The sequence below is a fragment of the Ceratotherium simum genome, chromosome 12, assembly GCF_057802395.1.
Source record: "Ceratotherium simum simum isolate JZ-2026a chromosome 12, ASM5780239v1, whole genome shotgun sequence".
In the NCBI taxonomy this organism is placed as follows: Eukaryota; Metazoa; Chordata; class Mammalia; order Perissodactyla; family Rhinocerotidae; genus Ceratotherium; species Ceratotherium simum.
In genome coordinates, this window is record NC_141911.1 from 23,058,615 (window position 1) to 23,080,485 (window position 21,871).

At 35.1% G+C, this 21,871-nt stretch overlaps 1 protein-coding gene across 4 annotated transcripts in view; it reads left to right on the plus strand.

Annotated features, from left to right (window-relative positions):
• MARCHF1 (membrane associated ring-CH-type finger 1) overlaps positions 1 to 21,871 on the plus strand; it is a 573,636-nt gene that overhangs the window by 124,932 nt on the left and 426,833 nt on the right. For all 4 annotated transcript variants that reach the window (XM_087437465.1, XM_087437464.1, XM_087437463.1 and 1 more), the window contains one exon: positions 16,267 to 16,475. The gene's annotated coding sequence lies outside the window, so the exon portion shown is untranslated. The remainder of the gene's footprint in view (positions 1 to 16,266; positions 16,476 to 21,871) is intronic.

Genomic DNA, 21,871 nt, shown 5'->3' on the forward strand with positions numbered 1-21,871 from the left:
CGGTTGAGTTTGCGTGCGGGCCCTTTAAGAGCCAGTTTTAGTTTCTTTGTGAACCGGGTTTTCTGGGGGTCCTCCCCATGTTTTAGTATCAGGCAAAGTCAGATATTATGCCGCTGGTCTCGATTGTGCTGGGTCCACAAAATGCCCCCAGCGGGGGCGCTCCCCTGCTCAGGGCCCCGCGCCTCCAGGGAGGCTGTGTACCTGTGAGCTGCTCCCAGGCGGCTGTGAAGCTGGCGGCTTGTAAAGGCGGTGTTTTTCCTCTCCAGAAGGGAGTCTCTGCCTCTTCCACCTCAGTTAGGATTGTCCGTTGTTGCAGGAGTTCCTCTTATCCAGTTTTCAGTTCTGTCTCAGAGGTAATTTTTCCACGAGTAGTTGTAAATTGGCTGTGTCCACGGGAGGAGGTGAGTGCCGAGTCTGCTTATGCCGCCATCTTGACTCTGCCTCTGTTTCCCAATGTTTTTAAATTGCCCTTGAGGCAATTTAATTTTACATTCTTCTCTGGCTCACGGGTTCTATTGAGATATATTAATTCATTTCCAATTATTTGGAGATTTTCCAGATTTCCTTGTTATTGATTTCTAATTTTATTCCATTGTGGTAAGAAAAGATATATTTGATTATTTCACCTCTTTTAAATTTATTGAGTATTTTTTATTGCCCAGAGTATGACATATCTTTGTGAATGTTCTATGTGCACTTGAAAAGAATTTCTATTCTGCAGTTCTTAGGTGGAGTTGGTTGACAGTGTGAGAATATTCTTATTTCTACCTCTACTATCAATTACAGAAAGAGGAGTGTTGAAATCACAAACTGTAATTGTAGATGTATCTACTTCTCTTTTCAGTTCTGTCAAATTTTCCTTTATGTATTTATAATCTGTTATGATGTGCAGACATATTTATGTTTTTTTTAATATTTTTCTAATGAATTAATCATTTTAACATGATAAAATGTGTCTCTTTCTTACTAGTAATTCCTTTTGCTGAATTCTACTCTGCCTGAGTTTGAGTTTGTTTGGAAGAGTGTTTATATGATAGATCTCTTCAAATATTTTTACATTTAACCTATGTGTGTCTTTTTTTGTAGACTCCATAAAAAATAAACCTCATGCTTTATGTATATAATTTCTGCCTTTTAATTGGCATATTTAGACAATTATATTTAATATAAGTAGTAATACTTTTGGATTATAATCTACCATTCTGCTGTATGTTTTATTGTCTTATCTGATTTTGTTCTTTTTTCCTCTTTTCCCTGCCTTGTTTTGGATTGAGTATTTTTAGAATTCAATTTTATCTCCATCTTCGGCTTATTAGCTGTATCTTCTTTATTTTTGTAGTGATTTCCAGTGTTTAAATATTCGTATTTAACTGATCACCATCTGTCTTCACTGTTTTACATATATACCCTATACTATTTTACATTTTACATTTCATACTATTTTACATTTGTAAGACCCTTACACTGATATTCTTTCTTATTTTTCCTCACACTCTGTCTTATTGTTTGCATACATTTTATTTATATATAAGTTGTAATTTCCACAGTGCATTGCTTTAAACCATCAATTTTTAAACAAAAATTTTTAAAAGAGACAAAAATGTCTTTTATAGCTACTCACGTATTTACTACTTCTGGTGCTCATCATGCCTTAGTGTGGATACAGATTTCTGTCTGGTGTTGCTTTCCTTCTGCCTGAAGCACTTCCTTTAACATTTCTTGTAATGCAGGACTGCTAGCACAAATTTTCTCAATTATTATTTGTGTGAAAATAATTTATTTTACCTTCATTTTTGAAAGATATTTTCACTTGTACTTAATTTAGACTTGACAGATTTTTTTCTTCCAGATGCTCTAAAGAGAAGTTGCTGTGATTCTTATTTTTCTTCTCATGTATGAAACAGATCTTTTTCTCTCCAGCATTATTTAAGATTTTCTTTTGGCTAAAAGTTTTCAGAAATTTGAATTTGGTATGCCTAGGTCAGATTTTATTTTCATTTTCCGTTTGGAATTTGATAATCAGCTTCTTGGATCTGTGGCTTTAATTGTCATAAATTTTGGAAAATTTTTGAGCTTTATTTTTTCTGATAAAATTTCTCTCTCTTTTCCTTCTGGCCTTCCAACTGCATCAGTGTTAAACTTCTTCATTTTGTCCCACTGTTACTCCTTCTCTATTATTTTTCAGTCTTTTATTTTCTCTTCATGCTACAGTTTGAATAGTTTTTGTTGTGTCTTCAAGTTTACTTATCTTTTTCTGTAACGCTGAATTTGGTTTTAAATCTATTTAGTAAATTTTCCTTTCAGATATTGTATTTTTTTGTATTTAGAAATTCCATTTGGTTCTCTTTTGTATTTTGCATTTCTTTCCTCCTTATATTTATGTTTTCCTTTGAGCCAATTTATAATAGCTGTTATAATGACTTGTCTGCTAATTCCATCATCTATAATTTCTGGATCTGCCACATCACTGACTTTAATCCTGTCTATGAATTACATTTTGCTGCTACTTTATATGTCTAGTCATATTTTATTCAGTGCCAGATATTCTGAGTATTCCATTGTTGAGAATCTGGATTTTGCTATCTTCCTTTAAAAAGTGAAAAAGTTGTATTGGCAAACAGTTAATTTACTTGAGGTTTAGTTTGTTCCGTTAGAGGCTAGCTTTTAAGCTTTATTTAGGTAAGATCTAGAGTAGAATTTGTTCTAAGGTATAATTGTTCAGGGATCTCTGCTGATTATCCCACAATTCCACAAGTTCTCTCCTCTCTCACTTACTAGATCTTGAACCCTGTGTAAACTCTGGAATTTGTCGGGTTTATTGCTCTCAAGTAGTTGTTCTTTCCTTCCTTCATCTTGTGGAGTCTCACCTTACAAACATGCAGATTGGTGTGTAGCAGAAGACTCAAGGGGACCCTTATACAGATTTCTGAAGCTGTTTATCTTCAAGAGGTCCTTTCTCTCTGGTTCTTTGCTCCAAAGATTCCAACCATCTCCATTTCCCTCCATCTCAATCTCTATCTCCTCAGCTAAGATAGACAACCAGGTTCTAGTTTTATTCTTCTCTGTACCAGAGTCCAGAAATTGCCTCTGAGCAGAAAAACAGAAAATTGTAGGAATCATCTCATTGTTTCCCCTTTTTCAGGAATCATGAATCTGTGCTACCTGGTCGTCCAATGCCTGGAAACATTTGTGTAATATATTTTTCACAGTTTTATATTTATTCACAGTTATTTATAGTTATATACAGTGGGAGAGAAAGCCTCAGAGCAATGGAGGAAGAAATTTCCCCACCTTCATTTTTAACCTCATGCTCATTTCTTCCTGGTACTATCTACCTTGCCTCTTGTGATTTACATTCTTTCCCTAGGAGTTTGTAACCTACTTTTTTGAGTGCCTAGAACGTGTCATGATCTATCAGTGTGCTTTACATATATTATGTAATCTAATCACAAGCTTTTAAACTATGTATTGACCTCAAATGAAGTTATTAAATGTTTTTCTAGTAATCTTCTTATATACACTCCATCTAACAGCAAATGGTTGCCTTTATTTAAAAGTAATTTAAGGGATAAAATATATATTAGCCTCTTCTTTAAAGGAAAAGTAGAATATTGGACAATATAATTGCAGATGCACCAAACTCTGTTCTTAAGTGGAAATTTTATGTAGTAATTGTAATATGGCCTAAATGGTCATCACTTTCTTTTATGTCTTATTCACTTGCAAATTATAGCTATTTTTAGAAAAATGATCCTTGAGTTATTGTAGCCTCTTTTACAACAGATAAGAAACCACCAGTTAATTATAAAATTCTAAACAGAGATTTATGTTTTTATTGCTTTGTTATATTGATGCTATTCTCTTATGTAAAAGCAAACATTTTATTAGGTAGTTCTTCCACAAAGGAAAAGATATCATTTAAAATTATGTAAAATGTTCATAATAGAATCGTAGTTCAGGTTGCATTTTATTTTCAAACCAACTACATGTATTTGTCCGTTGTGTAGTGTGGGAATAAGTACCTCTTAATATTCTACTCAAGTGTTTTTTCTTCCTTGGTGTAACCTTCACAGGAACTAAAAATAATTACTAAATTCTGTACAACTCAGTAATCGTATCAGTAAATATTCCAGCCCCAATGATCCAACTTATTCTTTTTAAGTATTTTAGATAAAGTTGTTCAGTTTCTATGTGTGTGTATCTGTCTTTCTCTTTCTCTTTCCTTACACATTTATGTTCACTGAATGTTTTAATTTTCCAGTCAATGCCTGCAGTCCTTTTAGGGTAGTAAATTAAGTTCGTTTTCTAAAATTTAGGTACTTCTTATGATTATTTGGCATCTATGGTGACTGCCATCTGTGAAAATTTTCAGGAAATAATGTCTTGCCTAACACTTATCTTTTCAGTTCAATGATTCATAATCTGACATAAATATAGTTTAGAACCCCTATGTTTCAATTATTTTTTTCAACCATTTTAAAGTTAATTTTCTAGATTTTTGACTTGTTAGTACTCTGTTGACTCCACATTCTTGGGCAAATGATCAAACAGTATAAGAACTTGTGATAGATATACTCATTTTGCCCACTATTTTGAAAGCAAAGACATTATTATAGAGTGCATTGAGCTGAGTGTCATTGTTGCTAAAGCTTTAAGAACATTCACGGACTGTTTGACTTTGTGGCCTGGACTGCAAGGACAGCATAATCAGGGTACCATGATGGATCTGATCAGCGTCTCACACAATCAATAGCATGTTTGTTCTGCATTCTATCAATAAGTGCTGTCTATAACTTATTTTAAAGGTATTTGGTGTCAGGCAGAGTTAAATATAATCTTAAATCAGTCATTGACTCTGTGTGGGAAGTTGAGCAAGTCTTATCTCTCTCAGAGCCTCAGTTCCCTTCTCTCTGTTAAAGAGAGATAATGATTCTGCCTAGAAGGATTATGGTGAGAGCCAAATTAGGTAACATATATGTAGAGTACCTGCTACATTATTTGGCAGATAGTAGATGGTGCATTATTCTTATTTTCTACACTAGAATAACTCAAACTTATAATAATGATACTGACCTACTGCAACCCTCTGATCATGAAAAGTGACACTGTATAAACTACAGTTTGGGTACAAGGTATATACTATTTTCTTATAATGCTTAGTTTTTAAAAGTGCTATTCAGTAGAGCATATATATTTATATTTAATCAACAAGTGGAAATATGTATTATAATCTCTTTACATATAAGATATTGGGTTTTACTCTGTGTTTGAATACTCCTTCCTTAGGTAGAGTTTGAACATACTCAATTATTTTTTTTAAAAAACTATCTTTAATTTTCACTATTCTTTAAATATAAGTACAATTTTATGATTAAAACATTTATCGTGTTTTATATTATTATAAATTATATATAATTGATATATTATAATTTTAAACTTCTCATGAGTGGTTAACTCTTACTTAGTGCTTGACGTGTGACTAGCCACATGCCAAGAAGTTTACGTGCATTATCCCTTTGTTTAATTTAAGTATTAATGTAGTACTCCTGTGTCAATAACTAATGCTATTTATATAGAAGAAAATGAAAACAGAACCGTACTGCCTTAGGAAATTGAAAAATATAGATGATTATTGGTACTGTTAAAAATAAAGAAAATATTTGAACGATTATTATAGTGCTCTAATTCATTAGATTTTTGAGACCTAATCATGAATATAGAGAGCGTTCTATAAAAATGGTGTATAATACAAGATCAGATGTATCTGGTAAACCTTTAATTTATTCTTCTTAGAAAGTAGTTATAGTGATACTCTTAAATATTCAATAGCCCATTTTCAAATATTTTATGGTATTTCATACTTCATTTTACACCCTTGAATCTTTTTATTGAGTGTCTTTTCTCTATTAAATTTTCTTACACTAATAACTTTAAAAAATCTTTAGTACTTCAAAGTTAACTATATTAGGAATCTGTTCTATTATTTATGCCTAATTTTTAGACCTTTTGCATGTAGAATCCTTGTGTGTGTGTGTTTAAGCCAGTGGCTTTAAATTATAGTTAAAGAATGTGTAATTAACAAGCAATATAGTCAATAACTAGACAGATAAATTCTTTATATTAGTTGCCACAAGCTGCCATTAAGTCTTCCTGATAAGATCTAACACCTCTCATCCTCTGTAATTTTCTCTTTTATTTTTTCTGCTGTTCTTTATTGTAAGTCATCAACAGCAGCAGACTCTTTGCCTATTCCTACTTTACTAAAGTATTTGCCCCATAACGTTACTATCTTTACACAAGGAATAATCTTATGTACAAAGGATAAACAAAATCTAATGTCACAGAGTCCTCAAATTAAAAGGTACTTCAGAAGTTATTGAATTCAGCCTTTAAAAAGATTTTTTAATTTCTTCTTTAAGTGTCCCAATAAATAAATAGTATATTCCCTACTTGAACATTAAAGTTTCTTCCTAAACTTTAGGCTAAAAGAGTAGCCTGTTTTTCTTTTCTGAGAGCTCTAATTATAATGATTTTCTTTTTGTACTGACTCAGATGGACCTCTAACTGTTAGACTGTGTTCAAGACAGGGAATATATATTCTATTATTTCAAAATACTCCTGGCTTGCCACTTAAGTTTAGTCATTTCCCACCCCCTCCCATCTTTTTTTCTAGCTCCATCAAGTCCCTAGAACACACAGAGTAACACACACAATGCAGACACTGGTACGTACCCTTCATTCCCAGGCTACTTTTTAAACTGCTTTTCTCTGCTCTTGGCTCTCACTATATCATCCTTCGACTTCTCTTCCTATTCTTAGCTTTTTCCCTTGGACTTGATGCCATTGTTATCATCTGACTAATGTCTTGGCTCTTGTTGATGGTTGTTCTCATTTCCTAAAAAGAAATGCCATCTCGGGACCCAATAGATACTATTCTAAGATACCCAATAGATGCTACTGCTAAGACTATATCCCCAGGACCCTCTGCCTTCACCTGGTCCTTTATCAGTGCTCACATCTTAAGTATCATGCCTCATAGACTCTCCTATTTTTGCCTCTTATGTGGGTCATCTTCCTGTTGAGCATACCTGCTTTGTGGAAGCCTAGACCTCCATTGGAATATCATTTCCATTTTCCTGGCTACCTGAGTAGCATGGCTTTCTGAATGCTCAGGTTCAGTAAATTGCTTTCTAAGTTTTGTACACCTGTTATTTGCCTGTCACCAGAAAGTATTTTTCATCTGAAGAGAAGCTTCACTAGATTTGGTGAGGAATAGAGTCTATTATATAGTGCTTTTACAAATTCTTGCAGTCAGCATTTGAAATTTAGAAGCATAAATTTATCCTTTTGAATATTACTTTCCTCTTTTCTAGAAAGAGATTATCCCTATCTTAGCTGTCTGACTATGGATTAGGTAATGTTTAATCAAAATTTCTTTAATTCATCAAAAAAATTTTAAATATAAGCAACAAAATAAGCAGTTAAGGTTTCAGTTGTTCCTTATTTTCCATTAGTGATATTGCTTTTTATAATGGTAAATTAAAATGTTAATATAATGTTTTCACCTATATCAGAAAATGAATTATAGCATAACATTAATTGAAAAATAACAATATATGAGAAGAGAATATTTAGTGAATTTAGCACACTTTTTTCTTTGGGACCATTATATCAGCTACTCACAATTAATGAGTAGCTCATTTCTTATTTCATTTACTTATTTCTAAAAATCTGCAAGGAATATACATGCTGGTTTAAAAAATAGGAGTAAGTAATGTTCTCGGAAGGATCAAGTGATAGTTTCGTATGCTCAATGTTCTCTTGAAATACATTGTCCAGTTGGGGTTATACCCAGTTATTTTTTAGCAGCTCACTAAAAGTATATTGCTCATACTGTTTTAAGGGATGGTTAACAGTAAAAATGATTCAAAGGACCTATCTATAGGAGTGAATTATTTTCCTAGGGCTGTTGTAATATAGTACCAAAACCTGAATGGCTTAAACAACAGAAATTTATTGCATCACCATTCTTGAGGCTAGAAGTCCGAGATCAAGGTGTCAGCAGAGCCCTGTTCCTTCTGAAAGCACTAAGGAGGCATCTGTGCCAGGCCGTAGCTGTTGGTAGTTCCTTGACTTGTGGTAGCATAATTCCAAATTTTACATGACATTCTGCCTGTGTGCATGTCTATCTCTGCGTCCAAATTTCCGCCCATTTTTGAGGGCAGCTGTTGTCTTGGATTATGTATTGCACTAATGACCTCATTTTAAATTGATTACATCTATAATGACCCTTTCTCCAAATACAGTCACATTCTGAGGTACTGACGACTAGGACTCCAACGTATATTTTTGGGGAGACATAATTCAACCCAGAATAGGGAGCAGTATAGCTCATTGAAAGAAGTATTATTAAATTCTGATGGGATTCCATGTCTTATTTCTAAAAGTCTGCAAGGAATATACATGCTGGTTTGAAAAAATAGGAATAAGCAATTTCGTTCTCAAAAAGATTAAGAGAGAGTTTTGTATACCCAATGGTTTCATAAAATACGTTATTCATTGGGGTTATACCCAGTTATTTCTCAGATTCTATTATTTTGGATAGAAAAACAAATCCTTAAACTACAAAAAATGGGAAATTATTGGTCTCCTGTTATTGAAGGTAGCATAATTTCTAACTTGTAAAATCTTTGTTTAGTATATAAAACTATTTAGTAAAGTGGGTTAATGTAATCTCCATTTTTAAAAGGTTAAAAATAAATTATGGACTAGTTTTGTCAAAGGATAGTAATTTCCAAATTCTATTTTCCAATTTAAAAAACACTGTAATAGGGCCGGCCCGGTGGCGCAAGCGGTTAAATGTGCTCGCTCTGCTGCAGCGGCCCGGGGTTCGCCGGTTCGGATCCTGGGTGCGCACCGATGCACTACTTGGCAAGCCATGCTGTGGCGGCGTCCCGTATAAAGTGGAGGAAGATGGGCACGGATGTTAGCCCAGGGCCAGTCTTCCTCAGCAAAAAAATAATAAAGGAGGAGGATTGGCAGTTGTTAGCACAGGGCTGATCTCCTCACACACATACAAAAAAAAACACAACACTGTAATAAATTTTACATTTGGCTAAGAAAAATTCTGGGTGAAATAAAATAGATATATGTGTACCTGATAGGACCACTCTGAATTGAAGGTATTCTCCATAGGGAAAATGTTGTATGGGGTTTGGCTAAAAATGTATGAGTGTATATCTATAAACAACTTGTGAAAACCAATATTCTTATAGTACATCACACCTTTATTTCCTCAGTGAAATTAAAGATGGCATTTTGACTATGCCTGTATATAGTTACCTGGAAAATTAACTGAATTTCTTAAGTCTTCTGATTATTTTGGAACTTTAGAGATACAGTCTGTTCAGCAGCAGAAAATACTAATTGTGATCTTATGGTAATAATTCTGTCATTATGAAAATCTGCCAGATACGAAAAGCAGAGTATATAGATTTACTTTCTGCATTTTGACCCATTATTTCTTATAGGACTTTCCAAAGTACTGATTATATTGTCAAAAGAATCATTTGTTATAAATATTATTTTTCTGAAAATAATTACCAATGTTAGGTTAATGATACTTGATATTTTTCATGATCAGTGGGCCATGAGAGTAAAAAATATGGGAAAAAACTAGGTAGTCCTCAAATTCAATAATTATTCCTTGAATAATAAAAAATTGAATCTTTCAGAAATTTAAGTAAAACTGTTAATAGTCAAGCTTTCAAAGAGGAGATACATGTAATTCACAATTATACCATAAAATATATTTCTCTCAGAACAGCTAACAGTGAAAAAATAGATGCATAATAGGCATAAATAAATGCATTTATTACATAGTTTGTTTTCACTTAAACCATATCTAAGCTTTATACTCATCGGGTTGGGTCAGATCGTGGTGAAAGGGCAGGAGTCTCTGGGAATCAGGAGATTGTTCTGCGTTGACTGCCGTCCACTAGTCTTCAATTGTGTCAAAACATTCAGTCTACCAGGACTTAATCTGGTCATCTGTAAAATGGTAGGGTGCTTTCTCATTTTCCTCCAAATATAAAATTCTATGATTCTATTTTCCAGTTAAACTGAATAAAGACTAGTAAGAGAAATTTATTTTTAGGAAATACGAATAAATAAGATTCAAGCAGATACATATATCTCTACATCTGGACTTAAAGTTTAGTAGGTATCTAAAATAATGTTGTTTTGTGTTTTGTGTATGTGCTTGTGTGCATGTGTGCGTGTCTGTGTGTGCGTGTGTGTGTGTGTTTGCTTGATTAGGAATGTCAGGGCCAACTCTGCTTAGCTTAATATCTTAAAACCATGTAAGAAGCACTTAATTAAATTTACTCTTTAATTTTCTGATGCATTAAGTCAGAATTTTGACATGAATGAGGAGAAACTACTATCTCCTTCTTTAAGTCATGGAAAGGCTGAGAGGAACAGTGCTGCTAGGCTCTGAGAAGGCTGGGGTTTATGAGGCCCCTGGAGCTGCTGACAGTGACATTCCAGAATATGGAAGGGGAGGGAGCATCAATACCCTGTGTGAAAATAGCCCCCTCACCCCCATTCCTTAGAGATAAGAGCAGAAAGATTCTGAAGCAACAAGTGACTTGAAGACCTTCTACCATGACTCCACTTCCCCCATAAGATGCCAGTCCATCCTTTTGGGATGACTGCTTTACATTTTCTGAAGATTTGTGAAGAAATAGATGTTTGCTCTAAGGGTTTTGTTTTTTCCTATTAGCTCCTTGTTCAGCCAGATATACTAATATTTTGAAAGTTATAGAGTACATTAACAAAGATTAACTTATAGGTTTATATACTTTAAACCTATAAGTTATACTTAAATTGAGCAAGGCTGTTTAACTTTATTTGCCAAATTAAACTATATATTTTTTTTGTGAGGAAGATTAGCCCTGAGGTAACATCTGTCGCCAATCCTCTTTGTTTTGCTGAGGAAGACTGGCCCTGGGCTAACATCCGTGCCCATCTTCCTCCACTTTATATGAGACGCCACGCAACATGGCTTGAGAAGCTGTGTGTCGGTGCGCCCGGGATCTGAATCCCAGGCCCCCATAGTGGAGCTCGCGCACTTAACCACTACACCACTGGGCTGGCCCCATAAATTGTATTTTTAAACAAAACTTTAATTCCGTTTGTCTGGCCAAGAAAGTAAAATAGACCATAAAAATTTGAATTTATTTAATTCTAAATTATGTCCATGAAACTAATTAAAGCTTACTTTCCTTAGATTTTTGATTACTTCTAACATGTCTTTTTTTAGAGAATAAAATGAAATGATTCTTTTTCTTTTCCTCAGCAAGTTAGAAAGGAGCAAAGATCAGTCCTATGAAGTTAATAAGGAGATTCGGTTTCTAATGATATTCTTTTGTCATGAGCATAATATAGAAATACAAACTAGTGCAACTGATTATTTCAGTGCCTGCCATAGGTATCACACATTTTACATGACTGTGAGGATTGCTATCGATTCTCCAAAAGACTGAAGGGAATTTGTCGGCTCCACTGTAATCAGCTTCAACCTCAGAAAGTAGATGTGTCTAAAATTAGGACCAATACTTTCCAGAGAATAAAATCAAAAAACTTGAGAGTTTATCTGATCTATCATCCTGTCTTCAGTATTAAAAGCTGATCGTCCAATTGTTTCTGAAAGGTCTTCAGGGACAGAATTTCTACATTAAAAGGATGTTTTTCTAATTACAAAGGCTACTTCCACATGCCAAATATAATCACAATTGGATTTCAACAATCAGACAGAACCCAGGAAAATTCACCATTTTAGAAATGCTTCATTACATTGCCTATTTTTATAAACCCAGCACCAGAAATTTTAATTTTTTTTTGTTTTTTTCTCTCATTATTCCTATAGATCTTGTTTGGTTTGTTTGAGTTTTTCCCTAACTCTGATAAGTATATGCTTCAGCATTTCCCCAGTAAAAATAGCTTTTCAATTCAAGTTCCTATCTCCTTCTCTTTTAAGGTATCATAAACTATTATTCTTCCCAATAACCTCTGACAGTGGCCATCAAGTGCCTTGTACAGTGGCACATTGCAAACCCATTCGATCCAGGTTTCCTCCCTTTTCACCAGGGATGTGTTATGAAATATTCTTTCTCCAACTCAGAATGCCTTGCTTCCGTTTTCAAAAGTTCTTATCTGTATTACTTCTCTTCCCTTTATCAATGCATTTATAACTTTGATATTGCTTTCCATAGACTTTCCCTTTCTTCAAGGCCCATGGCCTGGTTTCTTCCCTCTCCTCTCCCAAGTTTCAATCAGTGTCACATTCTAACGGCTATATGTGGCCTAAACCAGTTGCTAATTAAATAGATTTTCTATGTTATTTATGATAGTGTCCTGAACTCTCACATGCCAATCTCACACTCATCTCTATGCCTCAAAGTGACTTAATCACCTTATCTCTGCTAAGCCCAACCTGGGCCCCATTTCCTCCTTAAGATGAACTATTTAGACCTATGATGATTTCTTGGTGTTCAAACCTTCTTGGACACTTACATTCAATATTCTATGTTATGTTTTAAATATTGATTGTATTGTGCCATGTAGTTTTCAAACTGACTTACCTCTATAAGTCTTATCTCTCTAATGACACAGTAAACTCCTTGACTCCTGAGATTGTCCCAGATAATTTTATATACTGTTACCTCCTGCCTTGTTAATTCTCGGCATAATTCAGAAAACACAGAAGATGCTCAATAAATGTTGAATTGAATTATCAGTCTGTTCAATTAATGCATTAGCAGATGTTTGCTTAGTTTCTTGTCTTTGCCTGATACTGTGTTTCTTTTCTTCATTAATTACAATCAAAATAAATAAACTCCTTAGAGGCCCATTTTTTTCTTGAAGCTGGCAAAGAATGAGGTAGGTCTTATTTTGTTTTGTTTTCCTTTTAAATTAGGGACAGTCTAGGCTATTGAGAGCAAGGGGAAGTACCAAATCAGAATCTCTTAGGGAAAGCTGAATTCTAGTATTAGAACTACCAGCTGCAAAAGCCAAATTTAGTAGCCAGAGGCAGTAATTGAGGTACCGTTCCCATTCCCAGAGCCAGAGGGTTGAAAGCCAGCAGGTGGAAGCAAAATACATGTAATTCAGGCATGTATATGGAATAGTATCCAGGTGAAGAGTGAATATTCCAGAATGGTTTCAATAATAATTATAGTCAATAGTTTCCACAAAAATCAAGTTTGGAAATCTCGGTCGTGTATCGTGATTATATATGTAGATACAAATTAGTTGAATGATTCCAGAATCCACGGCTCTTCTCTGGTAGCGTGGCCAGTGCCTGGTGGTACTCAGTTGCTGAATGCATTGCTTCTTGTTTATTCTGTAGGGTTTAATTACTGCACAAGATAGACTGTGCTCCCATAGGAGAAATGCATTCCACAACAGTTTTCCTGGTTTTGGATTGTTACATAATAAGTCATCCCAGAGAGAATTCCTGCTCCTAGTTGGCAGAACACTTTGGGAGCTGCTTAAAGAAAGATATTAGACAAATGCAAGTCGTTGACATTAGCTGATGTGTGTTCCAGTGTTCTGGGACAGCAGAGTATTAGAACACACACAGTGTTAAAGCACGTTCTTTTTTTCTGCCCCTGGTACAGTTTGAAAATTTTAAAAGCTCAATTTGTGTCCATACGTAATACAATACTAGGTAAATGTTTATGAAACATCCTGGTTATTAATTTTTCTTGTTATTTCTGAAGGATTTACTTGAAAAGACATAATAAACCTTCTCTTGTTTAGTGTGTAAAACACCCTGGGAAGTAAATATCCTTTTCCTTAAATTCAATTTATAGTCTAAATTTTAAGATAAAAGAAAGCTAATTGAAATAACTGAACCACATAAATCAAATTAACTTGAAATTTAAATCTGATTTTTGAAAAATCTCAGAGTAAACGAAGGATAACCTCACACACATAATGAGGTAAAGGATTAAGACAGCCACTTAGTTAATTCAAGCTAAAAATCTGCTTTCCTGTAACTTCAATGAATATCTTAAGCAAAAGTACTAGAGTCTAGATGATCTGGAAAGCTGCCTTTTTCATGGATGTAAACATTGACGATATTACTTTCTAAACAGATTCATAATTTACATTTTAGTATTTGTCACACACTATTAACTTTACAGACTTTTATTTCCAACCTTAATTAAGACAATCCTTCTAGATAGAGGGATTAATGATGATTTTTAAAGTAAGGAAATGCCCACCTCACAATTAGAGGTCACAGATGTGATTCTTAAACTATAGAAATTTTTAAGCGTTATCAACTTAACTTTGGACCTGGCATTTTTGGAAGTTTGGCTTTTAGTCCCTTCATTAAAGCTTCTATATTTCACAAGTACATATTGTAAACTAAGAATGATGATGAACAAATGCCAGGTTTAGGGTTACCTACTCTCTATTTTTTACTATTTTAAAGCAAGAGATTTGTCAGTAGGCAAACTTTAGTTTTTTGTTCTAAGGTTATTTTATTGATATACTGCAGTGCTTCTCAAAATTGGTTTGTATCAGAATCATCTGTGATATTTTAAAGACATGTCCTCCTCAGTTTCCCACCGTGGCCTTACTGAACCTGAATCTATCATAAAGTGAGGCTCAGGTATCTACGTGTTATAAAATCTCTCCAGTTGGAGCCTGATGGGTGGTAGGGCTAAGAGCCACGTCCAGAGCTCATGGGAGGGTGGTGAATTTATGTTAAAAAGAACACACAGATAGACCAAACTTGAAAGTGCATTGAAGTATTTATTTCAGCAAATATTTAAATTAAGTATTTTTTAGCAATCTTTACATTGGATATTTTTGTCTTAATTGCCAATGAAAGTACCTACCGTTTTCACTTTTTCCCTCTATCCTGAGTTTAAACAAATTGGAACATCATATAGAAACGGCATTATTGTTGGAGAATACAAAGCTAATTAGAGATGAATTGCAGCTAGAAACTACTTTGAGATCTCCTGTGTGATTAGGGACAAATTAGAATTTATAAGCAGTGCCTGAGGATGTGTAAAAACAACAGATTTTCTGACTTTTGCTTCTTTGGGGATGAAGAAACACAAAAGATAGTGAGAGATCTGATCTATTCCCAATGTCCTGAATATATAAAGGTGTGTATCTAAAATGAGAAAAGAAAACTCTGTTCTTTTAAAGACAGAATACCAAATACCCTAACAAAGAAGACATGATCATAGGAGAAAAGTGATTTTTTAAAAGTTAATGTATTTTGAGAATTCACTCCACTGAGAGATTGGATTTTTTTTTTTATTTGAAGGGCAGAAATTCGGGTTAACCATTTATTTTCTCCACATTGTATAACTATTAAGAGGACAATAAAGTCCTTAGCAGAGTCTGTTTCCGGCCTGGAAAAGGAAGGAGAGGCTACTACTGATTCTAACAAATATATTTCAGGGAGCACAGGAGTTGCAGTCAAGCTGAAATGTGTAGCGTGGTGCTCTGTGCCTCAGAATGATGATGCCTTCTGACTCCTGTTGCTGATGTCTTACTCAGGAAGGTGCAGGGAACCCTTAGCTCTGTTTTGCAATCAGCCAAAGAAAGACATTTGCACTTGCTCCCAGTCTCTCTCGCTCTGTGTTTCTCTCTCTCTCTCCTTATTTTTTAACACCTCATTCGATGCTCTTCACTTCAAGGCAGATTCTTTGACCTAAGCAGATTATCGCGGATGCATGAAGGACACAGCCAGCTAGCCGTGCTTTCAAGGAAGAGATTTGGCTCCAAATAGGACACTAAGCTTTTCAGCCTTCTGCTTATTTACCTAGTCAGCAGGATGCAGTGTCTCTGGGTGCTTAGTGGACTCCCGGGGAATCAGGGGAGAAACAAAAGCAGAAGTGGCAGCCGCTGCAAATGTGGGAGTCTGTGTGGTTAAAGGAAGCTGTTGCTAATAAGGGCCTGTGAGACCTAGGTTTCCTTGGTTTCCATGACATTTATTAGGTACCATAGAAATTGAATTGTCTCCCACAATGCTCTTAGGGGAGGGGGGGTGCTCCAGTGACAAAGCAGTGCAGTTATGACTTGCAGTCAATCGTCCTTTTGAGACTGCAACACTGCCTGGATTATTTGCTCTTGCCTTTCTTTTAGACTCCCTTTCAATGTGTTTGACGTTTTGGCCAGAGACCCTGGCTTCTGCTGCACAGTGTCTCAAACACTATTTTTCCCTTTTTTGTTTAGACCTGAGCTTGGCAAAGCAAGGATATGAACAATTGTGCAGGTGGGCTACTCAGGGCGAGTGAAGAGATAAGGCAGCCAATCAGGGACTGGCAACCTGCAGCCCTGCCAATATGCCCCTCCACCAGATTTCCGTAATCCCAGCACGGGAGACTGCCAGCAATGGGAGAAGTTCAATGGGCAGAAACAAAGAGAAGAACAAGGAAGTCGAGGTAAGACAAGGTTTGATTTGATAAAATAGGACAGCCAAGCCAACTGTAGCCAACGCTGCTCTTTGCGCTGCAGGATGTAGCTAAGCCTTCAGAGCAGCTGGGCACCCCTCTCAGTGTGTGATAGTAGATTGGAAGAGAATCATTTGTAACTAACAGGAACATATTAAACGTAACCTTTATTTTCTGAATGAAGAACGGAACTAAATCCATAAGGACACTTGCTTCTTGACAGAGAAAAACTTCTGCTTCTTTTTCTAAACATTTACAAAGTCACTTTGGACTTTTGTGGCTCATGGGGCACAACCTGGCTGTCCTGGATGGCCGTGGACATCGCTGTCACCCATTTTCAGACAGTTGATGGTGATGTTTGCTAATTTTGCCCACTGCCCATTAAACCAGAATGTTTGAAAATAACTTTCTAGACAAAGTGACAGAGAAACCAGAGATATGACAGCTGTGTCACTGAATATATAACATGAATTAGGATGACATTTTACTGCCCCGTAGGATCTACTGCTCCCCATATTCATTCGCAGTGCATGCACGTGTATTACTTTGCTTGATGTCTATTTTGTTTGTATTTTTTCTTCATGAAAAAAGCATTATTTGAAACTTATATGGGCTGGAGAAATACAATGTTCAACATATTACATTTAGGCTTTATTTTGCTGTAAAATGTAGCAGCTGTTGTTCTAAGTTAAACTGCTTGAAAGATCAGATGCTGGAAACTTATTTCAAAACTCCTTAAGAAACATTGAGCAGACCAAGGATGCTGAATGAAAATATTATAAGTGTTGTTGTGTTCCCCAAAAGGGAGCTTGAGATAGAATGCCAGAAACTGTAATCCTCTTGTCTCCTTAATATAACTGTTGTCTAGTCCTCAGATCTCATTAGTTTTGTGGAAAATGAGCTTTTCCACCTCCAGTTCTGTATTTCTGGAGTTTCTGAGAATGAAACATCTTTGTAAAGTGAGGAAACTTATCAGCTTAATACTGATTGGAAATATTCTCTTGAATATGTCTCTTTCCTTTGACTCGGTAATGTGATTATTAGAACAGCAAAGAGCTCTTAGGTTTATTGGCATGGGATGGGGAGTGGGGGACACTGACCAATTCTGAAAATATGCATGGAGATGCTAAAAGCAAGATTTATAAAAGTTATACATTACTTACTCACCATCTAGATTCCTTGGATGAATTTAAGATAATTCTGAAGGAAACTTCATGTGAAGATCTTGGGTGGCAATTTCGATGTCCAGAATGATGAACATCTGAATGATATTTGGAAATAAAAACACTGTTCCAGCTCCAGGTCCCACCTCCCCCTTCTTTGGCATTATGTCACTTCCAGAAATCTCTTTCTATTGATGTCTACTTGGCCATGAATCAGATAAAGCTGGGATGGCTTATATTACTTTTGAAAAAAATCAAACAAATGTTTTTTTCAGTGTTAGAAATAAAAATGAAATTAACCTATCTCAGATAAAAGTAGCCACAATCTTTATCGAGATATTGATGTTAAGCCACATCTTCAGATATCCTCACACATCTTTTAAAGAAGTATCCATTTATGAACAGCTGTGTTTCTTTCAGGGGTAAACATACCTGAATATGTCACAGTATGAGTCAGTGGGCATTCTTAAAGGAAAATTAGGTTAATTATGAGAAAAAGAAAGGAAACTTCCAGCCTACACATTATTTTTAAAAAGAGACATAGTTCTGAGTATCAGAAAGGGAACCACTTTTCAGGTTTCAAATACTTCTTAGTTTTCTATGGATGGAGTTAAAAGTTTCTCTTTAAGAGTATGTTTGAAATAATGTTATCAGTCTTATAGGCCATTAAATCTCTTGTTTTGATGAACTAAACAAATAGTCTAAAAGAGTGGTAAATACCGTTTAAGGTGGATAAATTAAACAGCATACACCCTGGGTATTGAAAAGCAAGAATCTATTCAGGACCATGATTTCTGTAATTTCAAGTGTTGATTCTCTCTAAAGGAAGGTAAAAAACATCTTGTACACATATGGATATTTCCTGATCGAACAAATGAGACACATCCTCCTGTGAAGTTTCTTTAATGTGTTTTGCTTGTCTTAAAGTTACCAAATAATACATGTGCACATGGGGCAAATGATCTAATTTAAGAATTAAGAATTTGCTAATTTAAATGTGAGCCAATTTAATTTATTCCATTAGAAACTTAGAGTCTCTTGAATATACTAATTTATTAACTTTATATCTAGATTTTTTTTTTCTTAAGCATATGAAAAAAGAAAATATGGAAACTATTTATTAACTATTATTACACTCCAGAATATCTAAACTGTAAAAAATAATTAACAGATTAAGATTTTAAGAAAATAATAATTCTAACTCCAAGCTTCATAATGAATATATATTTTGACGTATTTTGCATGGCATAACATTTGTCTGTTTGGTTAATAACCCTGAAAGTGCAAAAAACAAAACAACATATTACATTCTGTTTGGTTATAATTGGTATTGATGTTTAGGGGAAAGATGCAGATTTATCTTCCAGAGACATCAAGTCTGGAGGTTGTTTTGACAGTTAAAGGACGGTGCCTCAGACTAGCATTCCAGAGGCAAGATTTTATTAGCACAACCGGAGATCATCAATCCCTTATGGAGCAGAGAGACTAATTAAAGTTATAGAAGATTTATATACAATGCAGCTGGTTAGATTCATTAATTTGTATATGGAGATAATTTTTTTTAGTGATGGAATACTTGAGTACAAGCTGCAGGAAAGTTTGAGAAAGAAAATTAGTAATCAGATTTTCCTTGGAAATCCATGGAATCAATGAGGGAAATTAAATGGCTTGGGGTGGAGGAGAGTTCATCTACACCTTGGGAAAGCCACAACTTTGGGAAAACCATGGAGGAAGATACCTTTCTAATGAGGTTCAGAGCTCGAGATCACTCCAGATCTCTCCTTCTCTAGTTGAGAGAGTGACCAGTTTAGCTTCTTTAAATCTCATTTACCTACTTTTCTAAGTGCACCACTTTGCTTCTATTAATCCATTTTTTCTTTCTTTTTTAGATATGTTAACACAACTTAGGCAGAAATTAACTCACATTAGGGATTTGGGCCTGTAAGACATCTGTCTCTTACAAGGGCAATAAAATTCTTAGAACTCTAGGGGTAGCTTAATTTCATACTCTATAACTGGAAATTATGATTGTGTAAATTCCAGTGTTAAGTCAACCTCCAGCACATATTCCTTATAATTATCTGGGATTTATAAGCAAATGTCTCTAAGGCCCACTGTATTTAGAATGTAGAGATGAACCTGGCATCATACCAAGGGTGCTGCTGCCACCTCCATTGCATGCTGCCGTACACTCCATCGGCACAGAGCCTGTATTCAGACGATGGGAGTTGCATAAAAGGAGAAAAGAGGCTGTGAGCCCCTTCCTTCTAAGCTTTCTCACTCGCAAACTGCCCATGCATGGCAACCATGCTTTAGAAGGTTTGGGGAGGAAAAAGAAAGAAAAAACTTTTTTTTATATGTATATTTTCCTTTACTGCTTTCAAGATTTTATGATATTTCTCTACTTCAATTTTTCCTTTTTTTTTTTTCCCCAAAAAGAATGTTTACCTCTCCTCCCCTTTTCCTAGGATATCCCTTTCAAGGCCTACTTGCCTTTCCAATGATGGCCCAATGGGCCACCTTTCCTTACTCAGAGTAGCTGCTGATCTGTTACTTGGCAATCCCTTCTAAACTTCAATAAATTGAAAAAAATATAGCTTTTTGATATATCTTCTTCATTTTCAACATAGATAAGTTATAGATTTATTAATTCTGTTTTTTAGTAGAAAATCATAAAAGTTAAATAACCTTTAATATTTAATCTTGGGGCCAGAGCCTAATTTGAGATTATCTAATCTAATTTCAAATTCTATGTCTTTCTTTACAATTAAGATAGTATAACCTTTTCACCTTCTTTAAGCAAAATTTATAGAATCAAAGGATCCCAGAATCAGAAAGTCTCTTAAAAATTCTTTATCTTAATTCCACAGTTGAAACCCATAGAGAATAAATAACTCACCAATGTCACATGACTAGTTAGTGGTAAAGTTGAGACAAAAACATAGACCTTCTGACTGCCAGTCTAGTGCCCTTTCTATTATTACTCACTTAGTGATTTTTTTCCAAGGCATAAAATTACAATTCCAAAACTTAAAAGAGTTAATAAAGCTCCCAAAGCTACTAACTCTGAATGGGGGAGTTTGGGTTTCCTGTTATTACAGTTATCTGTCTATGACTCATAAGGTTGGGTGGGGTATAAAATGGGTCCTGTTTATAGAATACAACCAGAATTAATTTCATTAAGATTTAGAAAATAAAGTAAAATTAAATAATAATGGGGGAAATGGTTTAGTAGAGAGGATACTGAACTGAGATTCAGGATCCCTGAAATGGAGTCCTGGCTTCACCAAAAAGCTTTTTAACCTTGAGTAAGTCTCTTAACCTCTCCACCTTGTCCCCTAGAGAAAAAAAGCATATTTACTGGTAAGTATAGAAAAAAGTACATTTACTAGATCTCATTTCCAAAAAAAGAGCAGTTTATTTTCTTCTGTTACTCCTTTAACATAATCATATGGTCATGCTCAAATCTGGTCACTCAAAGACTGTGATTGTCTTCAAAGGCATATTTAGCCCAGGCAGGATAGGACTGAGTAGTGACTATTCAACTTTAGTGGACACCTGTTGTCTCTGCTGTACATCATCCATCCTTCCTTCTGGTAAAAGTGCTCAGAGAACCAACCTGCCCATTCTCAGCCACACGATTCAGGATGGGCCTTGATTGGCTTAAACTAGTCAGTATATCACAATACGCGTCATAGTAATTGGTTCAGGAATGGATAGAAGACTCCATCAGAATCAGTAGCACACAGTAAGACTTTTCGACTTTTGAGAAAGAGAAGCCTTATTGTTCCTAGAAACCTCTGGAATAGACTTGTTCTCTTCTTCTGAATGGTTTGTATGAGGACATGAGGCCTGAATCTGGGTATTGTGAGGGAAAAGTTTGAAGCTTCGGGTGGACCAGAGATGCTCCTGGTGCTGATGCTGACTTGTAAATAGGTAGGACAGAGAGAGAAAGAAAAAATAAGTTCTGAGTGATATTGGTTGAGCCACTGAGTCAATCCTTGCTTGAAACCAACCCTTATTCAATACTAAACAACTTTCCAATGAGGTGATCAATATCCGTCCTTTATAGTTTAAGCCATTTTGTTATTGTCCTTGGATGTTATATCACTTACAACATAACAGGGCCCTAAATGATTCTTTGCCAAAGTGTAGGTACAGTCATTTCCTGCAGTGTTACCTGTGCAACAACTGACTTCTGAGATTGGAAATAGCTGGGATTCA